The following is a 16,110-nucleotide window of genomic DNA, read 5'->3' as shown; positions in this document are numbered from 1 at the left end:
GATGTGGTAGGGCAATAATTACCAAAACACTGTCTTCGTAAGATCCTCCCTGACACACGGTGTGGGTTTGAAGAAGATATGAGGAGGTCACATATTTCACCCAAAAAAACACTAAGGCGTACCCCTTTGTGTTTTTTTAGACTAAATTTTTGACCGTCTCAGATTTCTTCCAAACTCACGATGTTGATTGAGCAGGTCCTGACTTACAAAGGGGTGTGATTATTTTCAGTCTATCTCACCCCAAACCTGAGATATGAGGACTTACGTAACTGGGATTTTCTCTCAATAGGTTTATTGGTGTTGAATATATTGGAATTAAATTTATGAGCTAGTTATACGTCCAATAAAGCAAAATACAGATGCAATGTGGGATATATTGGACTGACTAGGCTTTTCTGATCGCACCCTTCTACTCATGTGTTTACCTAGCTTCACTGGAAGTAGGAATCCCATCATGAAATTTACAGTTATACATTTTATGCAGCACAACATGTCCCTATATCTCAGCTTTGGGATGTGGTAGGGCAACAATTACCACACCACTGTTTTCATCAGGAACTCCCTGACACACGGTGTGGGTTTGAAGAAGATATGAGGAGGTCACATATTTCACCCAAAAAAACACTAAGGCGTACCCCTTTGTGTTTTTTTAGACTAAATTTTTGACCGTCTCAGATTTCTTCCAAACTCACGATGTTGATTAAGCAGGTCCTGACTTACACAAAGGTGTGATTATTTTCAGCTTATCTCATCCCAAAGCTTAGATATGAGGACTAACGTAACTGGGATTTTCGCTCAACAGGTTTATTGGTGTTGAATATATTGGAATTAAATTTATGAGCTTGTTATACGTCCAATAAAGCAAAATACAGATACAATGTAGGATTTATTGGACTGACTAGGCTTTTCTGATTGCACCCTTCTACTCAAGTGTTTACCTAGCTTCATTGGAAGTAGGAATCCCATCATGAAGTTTACAGTAATACATTTTATGCAGCACAACATTTCCCTATATCTCAGCTTTGGGATGTGGTAGGGCAATAAATACCAAAACACTGTCTTCGTAAGATCCTCCTTGACACACGGTGTGGGTTTGAAGAAGATATGAGGAGGTCACATATGTCACCCAAAAAAACACTAAGGGGTACCCCTTTAAGTATTTTTAGACTAAATTTTTGACCGTCTCAGATTTCTTCCAAACTCATGATGTTGATTGAGCTGGTCCTGACTTACACAGGGGCGTGATTATTTTCAGCCTATCTCATCCCAAAGCTGAGATATGAGGATTAACGTATCTAGGATTTTCGCTCAATAGGTTTATTGGTGTTGAATATATTGGAATTAAATTTATGAGCTTGTTATACGTCCAATAAAGCAAAATACAGATGCAATGTAGGATATATTGGACTGACTAGGCTTTTCTGATCACACCCTTCTACTCATGTGTTTACCTAGCTTCACTGGAAGTAGGTATCCCATCATGAAATTTACAGTTTAACATTTTATGCAGCAAAACAGGTCCCTATATCTCAGCTTTGGGATGTGGTAGGGCAATAATTACCAAAACACTGTCTTCGTAAGATCCTCCCTGACACACGGTGTGGGTTTGAAGTAGATATGAGGAGGTCACATATTTCACCCAAAAAAACACTAAGGGGTACCCCTTTGTGTTTTTTTAGACTAAATTTTTGACCGTCTCAGATTTCTTCCAAACTCACGATGTTGATTGAGCAGGTCCTGACTTACACAAAGGTGTGATTATTTTCAGCTTATCTCATCCCAAAGCTGAGATATGAGGACTAACGTATCTAGAATTTTCGCTCAATAGGTTTATTGGTGTTGAATATATTGGAATTATATTTATGAGCTTGTTATACGTCCAATAAAGCAAAATACAGATGCAATGTAGGATATATTGGACTTACTAGGCTTTTCTGATCGCACCCTTCTACTCATGTGTTTACCTAGTTTCACTGGAAGTAGGAATCCCATCATGAAATTTAGAGTTATACATTTTATGCAGCAAACATGTCACTATATCTCAGCTTTGGGATGTGACAGGACAACATTTACCACACCACTGTCTTCATCAGGACCTCCCTGACACACGGTGTGGGTTTGAAGAAGATATGAGGAGGTCACATATTTTAACCAAAAAAAAAAAAAAGCGGTACCCCATTGTGTTTATTTAGACAAAATTTTTGACCGTCTCAGATTTCTTCCAAACTCATGATGTTGATTGAGCAGGTCCTGACTTACACAGGGGCGTGAATATTTTCATCCTATCTCATCCCAAAACTGAGATATGAGGACTAACGTATCTAGGATTTTCGCTCAATAGGTTTATTGGTGTTGAATATATTGGAATTAAATTTATGAGCTTGTTATACGTCCAATAAAGCAAAGTACATAAGCAATGTAGGATATATTGGACTGACTAGGCTTTTCTGATCACACCCTTCTACTCATGTGTTTACCTAGCTTCACTGGAAGTAGGTATCCCATCATGAAATTTACAGTTTAACATTCTATGCAGCAAAACAGGTCCCTATATCTCAGCTTTGGGATGTGGTAGGGCAATAATTACCAAAACACTGTCTTCGTAAGATCCTCCCTGACACACGGTGTGGGTTTGAAGTAGATATGAGGAGGTCCCATATTTCACCCAAAAAAACACTAAGGGGTACCCCTTTGTGTTTTTTTAGACTAAATTTTTGACCGTCTCAGATTTCTTCCAAACTCACGATGTTGATTGAGCAGGTCCTGACTTACACAAAGGTGTGATTATTTTCAGCTTATCTCATCCCAAAACTGAGATATGAGGACTAACGTATCTAGGATTTTCGCTCAATAGGTTTATTGGTGTTGAATATATTGGAATTAAATTTATGAGCTTGTTATACGTCCAATAAAGCAAAATACAGATGCAATGTAGGATATATTGGACTTACTAGGCTTTTCTGATCGCACCCTTCTACTCATGTGTTTACCTAGTTTCACTGGAAGTAGGAATCCCATCATGAAATTTACAGTTATACATTTTATGCAGCAAACATGTCACTATATCTCAGCTTTGGGATGTGACAGGACAACAATTACCACACCACTGTCTTCATCAGGACCTCCCTGACACACGGTGTGGGTTTGAAGAAGATATGAGGAGGTCACATATTTTAACCAAAAAAAAAAAAAGCGGTACCCCATTGTGTTTATTTAGACAAAATTTTTGACCGTCTCAGATTTCTTCCAAACTCGTGATGTTGATTGAACAGGTCCTGACTTACACAGGGGCGTGATCATTTTCAGCCTATCTTATCCAAAATCTGAGATATGAGGACAAACTTAACTGGGACTTTCTCTCAATTGGTTTATTGGTGTTGAATACATTGGAATTAAATTTATGAGCTTGTTATACGTCCAATAAAGCAAAATACAGATGGAATGTAGGATATATTGGACTGACTAGGCTTTTCTAATCGCACCCTTCTACTCATGTGTTTACGTAGCTTCACTGGAAGTAGGAATCCCATCATGAAATTTACAGTTATACATTTTATGCAGCAAACATGTCCCTATATCTCAGCTTTGGGATGTGATAGGTCAACAATTACCACACCACTGTCTTTGTCAGGACCTCCTTGACACACAGTGTGGGTTTGAAGAAAATATGAGGAGGTCACATATTTTAGCCAAAAAAACACTAACACTTTTCTGACCCCTTGTGTTTTTTTAGACTAAATTTTTGAACGTCTCAGATTTCTTCCAAACTCACGATGTTGATTGAGCAGGTCCTGACTTACAAAGGGGTGTGATTATTTTCAGTCTATCTCACCCCAAACCTGAGATATGAGGACTTACGTAACTGGGATTTTCTCTCAATAGGTTTATTGGTGTTGAATATATTGGAATTAAATTTATGAGCTTGTTATACGTCCAATAAAGCAAAATACAGATGCAATGTAGGATATATTGGACTGACTAGGCTTTTCTGATCGCACCCTTCTACTCATGTGTTTACCTAGCTTCACTGGAAGTAGGAATCCCATCATGAAATTTACAGTTATACATTTTATGCAGCACAACATGTCCCTATATCTCAGCTTTGGGATGTGGTAGGGCAACAATCACCACACCACTGTCTTTGTCAGGACCTCCCTGACACATGGTGTGGGTTTGAAGAAGATATGAGGAGGTCAAATATTTCACCCAAAAAAACACTAAGGGGTACCCCTTTGTGTTTTTTTAGACTAAATTTTTGACCGTCTCAGATTTCTTCCAAACTCACGATGTTGATTGAGCAGGTCCTGACTTACACAGGGGCATGATTATTTTTAGCCTATCTTATCCCAAAGCTGAGATATGAGGACTAACGTATCTAGGATTTTCGCTCAATAGGTTTATTGGTGTTGAATATATTGGAATTAAATCTATGAGCTTGTTATACGTCCAATAAAGCAAAGTACAGATGCAATGTAGGATATATTGGACTGACTAGGCTTTTCTGATCACACCCTTCTACTCATGTGTTTACCTAGCTTCACTGGAAGTAGGAATCCCATCATGAAATTTACAGTTATACATTTTATGCAGCACAACATGTCCCTATATCTCAGCTTTGGGATGTGGTAGGGCAATAATTACCAAAACACTGTCTTCGTAAGATCCTCCCTGACACACGGTGTGGGTTTGAAGAAGATATGAGAAGGTCACATATTTAACCCGAAAAAAACACTAAGGGGTACCCCTTTGTGTATTTTTAGACTAAATTTTTGACCGTCTCAGATTTCTTCCAAACTCACGATGTTGATTAAGCAGGTCCTGACTTACACAGGAGCGTGATTTTTTTCAGCCTCTCTCATCCCAAAGCTGAGATATGAGGACTAACGTATCTAGGATTTTCATTCAATAGGTTTATTGGTGTTGAATATATTGGAAATTATGGGGCGTTTCTCTTTCTCGATCGCGTTCGATGTCACACGTCCGGGCTTATGGACCAGTAAGATCATTGAGACGAATAGCGTATTACTGACAAAATTAGTCCCGGTTTCCAACCCAGGTGCCAGGCAGAGCGATGGGGAGTGGTCCCCAAGGTCCGTGGGGCCTGTCAGTGGGGTCACTGTCATAAATCCGAGTGGTTTCCACTCGGTCAACCTCGACCGGGTATCTTTAAGGTCGAGTCCCAACCCCTGATCTCGTATCACGGTGGTGTTGGGATGTGGAGTGGGTGGAACGGCCGCCCCGTCGATTGTGTTAACCCGGTTAAGCCCGTTTCCACCCCGATGATTCGTTCGATGTATGCCTGGGAAGGTAAAACATTCCTGGGCATGGGGGATCGAGCGTATGAGGGGTTTCCCCCATCCCGAAAGAGTCGTTTTCCAACCGATGATTCGTTCGAAATGCCTGCCCGGGGAGGGTCAACTTCCCTGGGCACCGGGGGGTCGAATGTATGAGGATTTTCCCCCTTTTTAAACCTATAAATTTGCTCGTGCCTTTTTAAACCCATAAATTTGCCCGTGCGCGAGTCGACGGGGCCGCGTAACCCCTGAGGCGTTGGCCGGCAGTTATCCGCCAGTCCGTGGGATCTCCCGACCTTTCCCCTCCTTTGAGCGGGACGTGGGAGCACACCACCGGGCCCCGGCTGGAAACGGCCGGAGGCAAAGAGCGCATGAGAGGTGACACGGATCGGTCTTCCACAGACCGCGGCTGGAAGTCCGCAGGGTCGGCCTACGGATCAACCCTTCGTCTTCTTAAACGCAGACTTCCGTAGGCTCCGGGGGCGAACCGTAAACCTATGCCGACCTCCTTGCGCTTTGAGGGGGCCAGGATTCTCTACCATTCTCTTCCCTTAACGGCCGTCCTTTACGAGCTCGGTATACGCGGAGCACCAGGGGCAGGCTTCTAAGCCGAAATACCGTGCTTAGAACGATCCTCCCCGCCTTGTGCTCCCAGCCTCCATGGCTCATGGATGCCCGTAAGAGGCGTCCGCTTGTCCAGAATTGTTCTGAGGGGGACTTAGTCGGTCGGTTGATCCAACAGTAGGTCCGTTCAACGTCCGCGTTGGTGGTGCCTTAGAGTTGGGATCCATTTGAAGGAAGGACCCGCCCCCTAGCCTGCACCGTACATGCAAACAAAGCTTTGGAAGGGTTCTGGGGGTCGGCGTGAAAGATTCTCCCGGCCCCTGTCCCCCGGATACGTGCATTTATCAGAACCGAAAAACCCTCCCGGCTCCGGTCTGGTCGCTTTGGTGACTCTAGATAACCTTTGGCCGATCGTTAAGCCCTCCGGGGCGGCGACGTATCATTCGAGTGTCTGCCCTATCAATTTTTGACGGTAGGCTACGGGCCTACCGTGGTGACCACGGGTAACTGGGAATCTGGGTTCGATTCCGGAGAGGGAGCCTGAGAAACGGCTACCACATCCAAGGAAGGCCGCAGGCACGCAAATTACCCATTCCCGACACGGGGAGGTAGTGACGAAAAATATTGATGCGTGTCCTATGATCCTGTGGAGCGTAACCAAAATGAACTCAATCTACATCCGTGAGTGAGAACCCATTGGAGGGCAAGTCTGGTGCCAGCAGCCGCGGTAATTCCAGCTCCAATAGCGTATGCTAAGATTGCTGCAGTTAAAAAGCTCGTAGTTGGATTTGGGGACTGGTCTCGGATCCCCTGGACTGTCCGGATGGCTGGGAAGCTCCTTCGGGGGTGACTGTCTGTCTCTGGGTGGGTTGTGAGACCTGGTCCCTACCACCGGTGTCCTCTGCTCGCCGGCCGTGGAGAAGCCCTTAGCTGGGTACTTCACTGCGGTGCACGGTGGGTTGGATGGTCCGGAGCGTTTACTTTGAACAAAGCAGAGTGCTCAAAGCAGGCCGACATGTGCCATGACTGACTGAGCTAGGAATAATGGAATAGGGCCCTCCGTGGGGCGTCGGGGTCTCTCTTTTGGTACGGCTGGTTGTTCCGGAGTGGGGCTCCGGGGCTTTCACGGTCCTATTTCCTGGGTTTTAAGGACCGAGGGCAATGATTAAGAGGGACGGCCGGGGGCATTCGTACCACACCGACAGAGGTGAAATTTGTTGACCGGTGTGGGACGGACAAAAGCAAAGGCATTTGCCAAGAATGTTTTCATTAATCAAGAACGAAAGTTGGGGGAGTGAAGGCGATCAGGTACCGTCGTAGTTCCGACCGTAAACTATGCCTACCCGCGATCCGGCGGCGTTATGTTAGCGACCATGACCCGCCGGGCAGTGTGAGGGAAACCACGAGTCTTTGGGCTCTGGGGGGAATATGGTTGCAAAGCTGAAACTTAAAGGAATTGACGGAAGGGAACCACAAGGAGTGGAACTTGCGGCTTAATTTGACTCAACACGGGGAAACTCACCCGGCCCGGACACGGTAAGGATTGACAGATTGATGGCTCTTTCTTGATTCTGTGGGTGGTGGTGCATGGCCGTTGGTAGTTCGTGGAGCGATTTGTCTGGTTAAATCCGATAACGGACGAGACCCTGTGCCTTAAAAAGTTACAAGGCCCTCCCTGGGTCCCTGTGGAGGCAGGCGGCCCGAGGGGTCAGCGGTCGGTGGCCGAACTTCTTAGAGCGATCCGGGGCGAGGCAAAGCCATATGAGATTCGGGGCAATAACAGGTCTGTGATGCCCTTAGACGCCCGGGGCCGCACGTGAGTTACACTGGCTGGTTCAGCGTGTGCATCCATCCTATGCCGAAAGGCCTGGGCAATCCTATGAATGCCTTCCCCGCTGGGGATAGGGGATTGTAACTTTTCCCCTTGAACGAGGAATTCCAAGTAGTCACGGGTCACCAGCCCGCTTCGATTAAGTCCCTGCCCTTTGTACACACCGCCCATCGCTACTATCGATTGGATGGCCTGGTGAGGTCCTCAGACCGTCCCCGAGCTGCCCCTTTACCGGGGGGTTGCCTCGTTGAGGTGGGAAGTGGATCAAACCTGGGCATCTAGAGGGAGTAAAAGTCGTAACAAGGTTTTTGTAGTGGAACCTGCGAAAGGATTATTAACGGTGACCTGGCCATGGTGGGTGCCCGCCCTCCATGCCAGTAGCCACTCGGTCTTTGAGCAAGGCCAAATCCCCTGGTGGGTACCTTAAAGGTATGGATCCCAGACACCTCGTACCTTTTGTTGTCGGCTAACGTGAGTCTCCCTACGGGGGGGACGGAGCGGGCCGACCTCGGAACTCAGGGTTATAGGAAGACCTCCTTTGGGTGCATAGGTTGCCGGCCACCACCCCGCTTGCGGGGGTCTCGAGTGGTAACGGAGCCGCCCGCTGGTTGTTAAACCAAACCATTGATCGTTAAAGGCTTTAATTCTGCATGCGCGAGTCAAAGGGGCTAATGCAACCCCCAGGGCATTGGCCAGTGTTCACCGGCCTTGTTGGGATCTTCCGTAACCCCCAGGGGACAGGAGCGCACCACGGGCGAAACTCTTTCCCTCTCGGGTTAGAGCGGAGCTTAAGAGCGCATGCAGGGATCGGGAGGTGTATATCGGCACCTCCCTGGGCTTCGGACCGTATAAATAGTCTGAGACCCGTGCGCGAGTTGAAGGGGCTGATGAGCCCCGGATGCGGAACACAGGTGGGATCTCCACCCAGCCTCACCCTCCGTGGGGACTTGGGAGCGCACCACCGGGCCCACTCATCCCCTCCGGGGGGAGAGCGTGGCTGGAGCGCACACCGGGTACAAACTTTAGACCGGGAACCGTACGCAAGCTAAGGCAAACTTACTCCGATGGCCGTGCGCGAGTTGACGGGGCCCAGAGAAACCCCCTGAGGCGTGGACCGGCGCAACGCCGGTCTTAGTGGGATCTTTCAGATTTCCCCCTTGCTGGGGACTTGGAAGCAAACCACCGGGCCTCGCTGGTAACAGCAAGGTTAAAAGCGCACGCTAGCCATCTACACCCCTGGGTGTCTTGGTCTCCTAACACGTAAAAGGGAAGGTTGGGCACCACCAAGGCGATCCATCTGGATGCCAAGCCGGGTTTAATGACCCCCAGCCCGGGGTCACCCGACCATAAAATTCCCTTTGTTCATGAATCCCTTCCAACTCATCCAAGGGAGGTGAACCTAAGCTAAACCATTAAATTCTGTTGTTCAAAAGGCTTTAACCCAAAGTCCCGTCCGTAAGGGCGGGCAAAATGATACAACTCTTAGCGGTGGATCACTTGGCTCGTGCATCAATGAAGTATGCGGTAAACTGCGTTAAATAATGTGAAATGCGGAACACAGATCATCGATATTTCGAACGCACATTGCGGCCGCGGGGGTCCATCCACGCCTGTCTGAGGGTCGCTTTCCATCGATCGGTCTTCCCAGACCACGGCTGGAAGTTCGCAGGGCCTCTTCCTAAACGCAGACTCGGTTCTTAAGCCACCGTGTGGTGAGAGCTCCGGACGTAGGGAGAGCCATTAGGTCCGGGTCCCATCTGTCATTGTCTCTCCCCGCTGGGCTTCCCGCCGTTGGAGGGTGGGCACCATAATACGGCGAGCGGCTGGGGGGTTCACGCCCAGCGCCCCGCAAAACAGCCTCGTAGCGCGACCTCATATCAGACGAGACAACACGCTGAACTTAAGCATATCAGTAAGCGGAGGAAAAGAAACTAACAAGGATTCCCTTAGTAGCAGCGAGCGAAGAGGGAAGAGCTCAGCGCTGAATCCCTCTTTCCCCTGACCGGGGTGGGCCGGGAAATGTAGTGTACGGAAGTCCGTTTAGTCTCGGTGCGGACGTGGGACCAAGTTTTGCAAGGAAGTGTCTTCCATAGATGGTGAAGGCCCGGTATCGTCCCGCATCCCGCCGGGTAGATCGGGCTTCCCGGAGTTGGGTTGCTTGTGAATGCAGCTCAAAGTGGGTGGTAAACTCCATCTAAGGCTAAATACCAGCACAAGACCGATAGCGAACAAAGTACCGTGAGGGAAAGTTGAAAACAGTACTTTGAAGAGAGAGTTCAAGAGAGCGTGAAACCGTTGAGAGGTAAACGGTCGGAGACCGAGAAGACCGCCCCGGGGGATTCAGCCGGGCGGACGGCCCGCGCTCGTGTGGTTCCGTGACTTGGAGGCGAGTTCATCTGGGCGAGAGAGTGGGCGACCCCACTCCCTGCTTGGCCCTGAGCTTCGCCTCCCGACTTCAGGCCTCTCGGGCGTATGAAGGCTCGACCCGTCAGGTGCATATTCCCCGCGTGGTGGTGAGTCGCAACCGGCTCCGGTTAGGCTTGGAAGGGCCAGAGGGTGAAGGTAGGTGCATCCGGAGATGGGGCCCACACGGCCCCAGACACGGGCGTTCCGCTACAGCCGGGGCCGCGGAGCAATGTCCTTTCCACATTCTCCCCTCCTTCGGGATGGGGATGGGTCCCCCCACCGATCGTTCGGTCGAAGCGGGCCGGTTGGGCTGTCCTCAGCCCCGGGCTAGGCCCGCTACGGCGAGAGGGGGGTGATCCAGGCCCACAGCACCGAACGCCTAAGGTCAGCGGCTAAGTTCGGACCCCGACCGACCCGTCTTGAAACACGGACCAAGGAGTCTAACGCGTATGCGAGTCAAAGGGCTTGAACCCCGGAGGCGCAACGAAGGTGAAGGCCGGCGCGCGTCGGCTGAGGTGGGATCTAAGACACCCCGTCCATGGTGGGTTGACAGCGCACCACCGGCCTGCTCTAAACCAAGTGGAGAGTGGAGCAAGAGCATACGCGGTGGTACCCGAAAGATGGTGATCTATGCCTGGGCAGGGCGAAGCCAGGGCAAACCCTGCGTGGAGGCCTGTAGCGGTCCTGACGTTCAATTCGGTCATCCGACCTGGCTATAGGGGCGAAAGACTTAACGAACAATCTAGTAGCTGGTTCCCTCCGAAGTTTCCCTCAGGATAGCTGGCACCAAACTCAGTTTTATCTGGTAAAGCAATGATTATAGGCTGCGGGGCCGAAACGGCCTCGTCCTACCCTCAAACTTTAAATGGGTAAGAGGCCCGGCTCGCAGGCTCAGAGCCGGGCATCGAATGATGGTGCCAAGTGGGCCACTTTTGGTAAGCAGAACTGGTGCTGTGGGATGAACCGAACGCGTGGGTTAAGGCACCCGACGCGACGATAGTGAATTTCCCCCCAGGCCGTACCAATATCCGCATCAGGTCTCCAAGGTGAACAGCCTCTGGCGTGTTGGAACAATGTAGGTAAGGGAAGTCGGCAAAACAGATCCGTAACTTCGGGATAAGGATTGGCTCTAATGGCTGGGCTCGGTCGGGCCCTTTAGCTGAAGCGTAGGCCGATGGCCCGGAGCGGCCTGGCTCCGGGGAACTGTTTTGGTTCGCCCTTGCCCTGAGGGTCATGTGGGCAAAAGCGCACGGCGCCCGGGTTGACTCCTACGTCTGTCGGTTAAAGTGCGTGGGTCACAGCCGCGCGAAGAAGTCGGTGTTCCCTTCCGGCGGTGCTTAGGGGACTCGGTCGGTGACGGTGGGAGGCGGTCGTGGATGGGACTCCGTTTCATCTGCAGCCCTTCCTTCACAAAGTCGGCCGGGCTCCGAGGCCCATCGCCGGGTCCCGGCCACACTCGCGAGCGCGGCCTTCCGTTCTCCCATTCGGACGTGGGGGGGAAGACTCGGGAGTTGTGTGCGGATGCGTCGCCGGCCGTAGGGGCTTGGGGGGACTGGAGCAGTGTGACTGGAGCTGCGTGCGACGAGCCGAGGCCTCGTGGATCTATCGGGTGTGGGTCCCCCCCCCCCCGCCCCGAGGCGGTTCTCTTGACCGGCACCCAACAGCCGAATTAGAACTGCTGCGGACCAGGGGAATCCGACTGTTTAATAAAAACACAGCATTGTGAAGGCTCTTGGACGGTTTTGACACAATGTGATTCCTGCCCAGTGCTCTGAATGTCAAAGTGAAGAAATTCACCCAAGCACGGGTGAACGGCGGGGGTAACTATGTAAATAAACCCCGGAGTTCGTTAAGGTGAGCAGGGTGGGAGACCCAGCTCCAGGGACTCCGAGTCAAAGCATTGTGTGCCTCCACCTCCTCGTGGTAAAACCGGGCAACGTCCTGTGCGGTCAGGGCGGCTAAGAGAGGCTTTCCATGTGACGGACTGACCGACCGTTCTCATTAGCCAGGTCTCCCCAGGCACTTCGCGCTAGCAGGTTGTAGCGCGGATGCCCAAGTGCTGGTTCCCTGGGGCGGGGACCACCACTATGGCAAGCCCCCTAGGGTGCAACGTCCCTAGCTGGTGTCCGATTATCAAAGTTGCTTAGGTCTCGAAGGGCATCCCATAGGCTCCAAATGGCATTCCAAAACCCTATAGGTTCCGAGGGCAAAGATGGCGCTTGGCTAGGAGGAGATGTCTCTTCTGGGACATCTCTTTCATGGGTTGGTATGATCTATCCTCGATAGATCCCAGGTGTTGGTCACCTATTCCCGAAAGGCTGTTGGTTGACTTTGGGCGGGGGTCTCCGACCCACACCTTATTAGGTAGGGTGAAAACCCATCCTCATGGGCAAAGGACGAGTTGATTCTCTTTGGTGTGCGCTGGTGACGGTCGATCTATGAGGCTAGAGGCAAAGGCGTGAATAGGTCAAGCTTCCTAGCTGAATGGACGAACTGTTCCGGTAGCATATCGTGGGTGATCGCCGACCCTTAGGCCCATGAGGCAACAGCAAAACGGCTGTCCCTAGTGACGTGTGGACGAGTGTATAACCTACCAGTCCTGTGTCGGTCGATGGCACGATGGGATGGCTTAAAGACTCTAACGCAGTGACCACACTGGGAAAGAGCGCCAGCCTGGTTTCGACTGAGGTGGACATGCCGGCCCGGTCAGGCGCCATACAGAACAGGGTACAAAATAAAAATAGTGACTTGGTGATGGGGAACTTCTTCCCGTGATGGGTTCTTCGTCCCCGACCACACGGTTGGCCCCCTGCTAGGGTTTGACCGTAAGAGCAACGCCACCCAGGGGAGACGTTGTTCACATCAGGCTGGTAACCTGCATGACAGTCTGGTTGGTTGGCCCAATGCGGACCCAACATGTGTGGTCTTGCCGGTCAGACTCCCTTACGAGGGAGGGGTGGTGGTTAAGTTGGTTCCGTCACGGCCCGTTCTCTTCTGTGAGTGGGAAGGTATTAAGGTATACAGTATCGGCTCCGATTTATGGCGTGTGGGCTTCCCCGCCCTCCCTCTCTGTGGATACCCGGGAGAGGCATGGGCGGGGCTAGCCTGGTTAATCCATTCAGCTTCATTATGCTCGACGTTGTAATAAATACGGCCGGATTCGACCTGTATTCAACCCCCTGTTTGTGTTCACAGGTAATCCACCGCGGACAAGGTAACGTTTTCGAATCCGTTGAGACCGAGAAGATGACACGGACCGAACCGGGGCGGACAAGGATATTCTATCTCTAGGCCGGGCTGAGATGGATCAAGACACTCAACGGCGCTGCAGGGGGCAGCGTTAAAACCTCCGAAACAGAGTAGCCCGCTCTGCTGGATCTAACCAAATGCCTCGTCATTTAATTAGTGACCTGCATGAATGGATTAACGAGATTCCCACTGTCCCTACCTACTATCTAGCGAAACCACAGCCAATGGAACGGGCTTGGCAGAATCAGCGGGGAAAGAAGACCCTGTTGAGCTTGACTCTAGTCTGTCACTGAGAGGCTACATAGGGGGTGTAGAATAAGTGGGAGGCCCGCCGAAGGCCAGCACCGGGGTGGGCTGTCCGTGAAATACCACTACTCTTACTGTTACCTCTCTAACCCGGTGAAGGTGTCGGTGGGAACCCTTTCCTTGCTGGGGGTTCCTTGTTCGAAGGTGCTAAGCCCTGGGTGGGTCGCTTGGCAGTGAGTCCAGGTAAACTCATGTTGCGGGCTTCCCTGCCCGGGGCGAGTCCTTCCGGGGACAGTGACAGGTGGGGAGTTTGACTGGGGCGGTACACCTGTCAAAGCGTAACGCAGGTGTCCTAAGGCAGGCTCAGAAGGACAGAAACCTCCCGTAGAGCATAAGGGCAAAAGCTGGCTTGATCCTGATTTTCAGTATGAATACGGACCATGAAAGCGGGGCCTAACAATCCTTCCGTCTGCTTTTTGGGTTTTAAGCGGGAGGTGTCAGAAAAGTTACCACAGGGATAACTGGCTTGTGGCGGCCAAGCGTTCATAGCGACGTCGCCGTTTGATCCTTCGATGTCGGCTCTTCCTATCATTGCGAAGCAGAATTTGCAAAGCATTGGATTGTTCACCCACTAACAGGGAACGTGAGCTGGGTTTAGACCGTCGTGAGACAGGTTAGTTTTACCCTACTGATGTTGAAAGTTGCTCCGATAGTAATCCAGCCCAGTACGAGATGAACCGCAGGTTCGGATACATGGTACTCGCGCTTGGCTGTGCAGCCACTGGTGCAAGGCTATCATCCGAGGGCTTACGACTGAACGCCTCTAAGTCGGAATCCCACCTAGAAGGAGCGATACATCCGTGCCCAGCATCGGTGAGCTTGGTCTTGGATAGCCGTGGTGGGAGGCGGTTTCCTCCCCACCGCCGGTGACGAGAGCCGCATGACACTGGAACTGGACAGGGGCTAATGAACGCCTCGGTCCACCTCCCTCCTGAAAGCAAATGTCTCTTGATCCGGGTGTGAAATGACTCATAAACGACCTGATTTGGAGTGCGGGTTTCGTAAGTGGCAGAGTGGGTGAATAAACTGCGATCCATTGAAAGTCATCCCGTCCACTCAAACATTTGGTGGGTACTCCTCCCCCAAGCCAGGCCACCCCCCCCATAAAAGTGCCTCGGGCGCGAGGCAATAGAGAACCATGAAAGCCGCGGTGTTAAATTGGCAGGTATCCCAGTGGGCGATCCAAACTTGAAGAAAAACAATGAATAAGCCAGGTCTTTCAGTGGGCGGAATGAGACAAAGTAAACGGTGAAGTCAATAAGGCAGGTCTCCCAGTGGTTAACCCTAGGTTGTTGTTGAGGTTGGACTTAGAAAAAATTTTGACCCTCTCCGTCCTAGTCTCGAGCCCGAAAAGGGGGCACCTTCGTGAGCCCAAATTCAAAGGGCACAGGTGTTTCCAGTGTGGTGCTGTCAGGACATTAGGGTTACTTTAGAAACGATGAAAGTTTGGGTACACCCTATGTAACTATGACATGCCCAAGGCTCTGGTTCGTCTCTGGGCTTGAATATTGTGAGTTTACGCCTAATCTCACTGGAAGTGACCCAAAAACTAAGTCGAGACATCCGTAGACCCCGGTGATGCGAATTTCAAGCCCGAGGAGTGACTCACCTCTGGGCTAGGGTGGTGTTAAGCCCGACCCCCCCTCTGGAGTTTTTCAAAACCTAAGTCGAGACATCCGTAGACCCCGGTGATGCAAATTTCAAGCCTGAGGAGTGACGCCCTCTGGGCTAGGGTGGTGGTAAGCGAGGCCCCCCCTCTGGAAGTGTTCAAAACCTAAGTCGAGACATCCGTAGACCCTGGTGATGTGAATTTCAAGCCCGTGGAGTGATGACCTCTGGGCTAAGGGTAGTGGTATGCCCGGCCCCCGTGTTCAAAACCTAAGTTGAGAGAACCGTAGACCCCGGTGATGCGAATTTCAAGCCCGAGGAGTGATGACCTCTGGGCTAAGGGTGGTGGTATGCCCGGCCCCCCCTCTGGAAGTGTTCTAAACCTAAGTCGAGACATCCGTAGACCCCAGTGATGCGAAGTGACATGCCCGAAGAGTGGTGCCTTCTGAGCTAGTGTGGTGATAAGCCCAGCCTCTCCTCTGGAGGTCTATGGTTTTTAAGTGAAAATTTTCTAAGTCCTGCAACTGAGATTTTAAGAAAATTCATGACCCCCTCAAGCTTTGTAGTGAGTCCGAGGGAGGTTCATCGTTGTCGGCCATACGAACAAGGTTTCGATGCCTTGAATTCTGTGGGCATATGGTTTTCCAGCCTGGTCCCGTCAGGATTATAGGAAGGCATAAAATCAGACCTAAGTTTGGGTAACAATGATTTGAAATGCTATGCCCAAGGGAGTGGTGACCTGATGGGCTTGAACTAATGGGAATGTCCGCTCAACTTCCCTGGATGTTTTCAAAACCCAAGTCGAGACATCCGTAGACCCCAGTGATGCGAAGTGACATGCCCAAAGAGTGG

At 50.7% G+C, this 16,110-nt stretch overlaps 2 pseudogenes; both read left to right on the top strand.

Moving 5' to 3' along the window:
* The first annotated feature begins 9,166 nt into the window (after nucleotides 1-9,166).
* On the top strand, nucleotides 9,167-9,313 carry LOC136682017 (5.8S ribosomal RNA; annotated as a pseudogene).
* A 243-nt stretch (nucleotides 9,314-9,556) lies between these two features.
* On the top strand, nucleotides 9,557-14,718 carry LOC136682018 (28S ribosomal RNA; annotated as a pseudogene).
* The last annotated feature ends 1,392 nt before the right edge of the window (nucleotides 14,719-16,110 follow it).

This window comes from Hoplias malabaricus, unplaced genomic scaffold, assembly GCF_029633855.1.
Source record: "Hoplias malabaricus isolate fHopMal1 unplaced genomic scaffold, fHopMal1.hap1 scaffold_151, whole genome shotgun sequence".
Classification (NCBI taxonomy): domain Eukaryota; kingdom Metazoa; phylum Chordata; class Actinopteri; order Characiformes; family Erythrinidae; genus Hoplias; species Hoplias malabaricus.
This window is presented reverse-complemented; position numbering and strand designations above follow the sequence as displayed.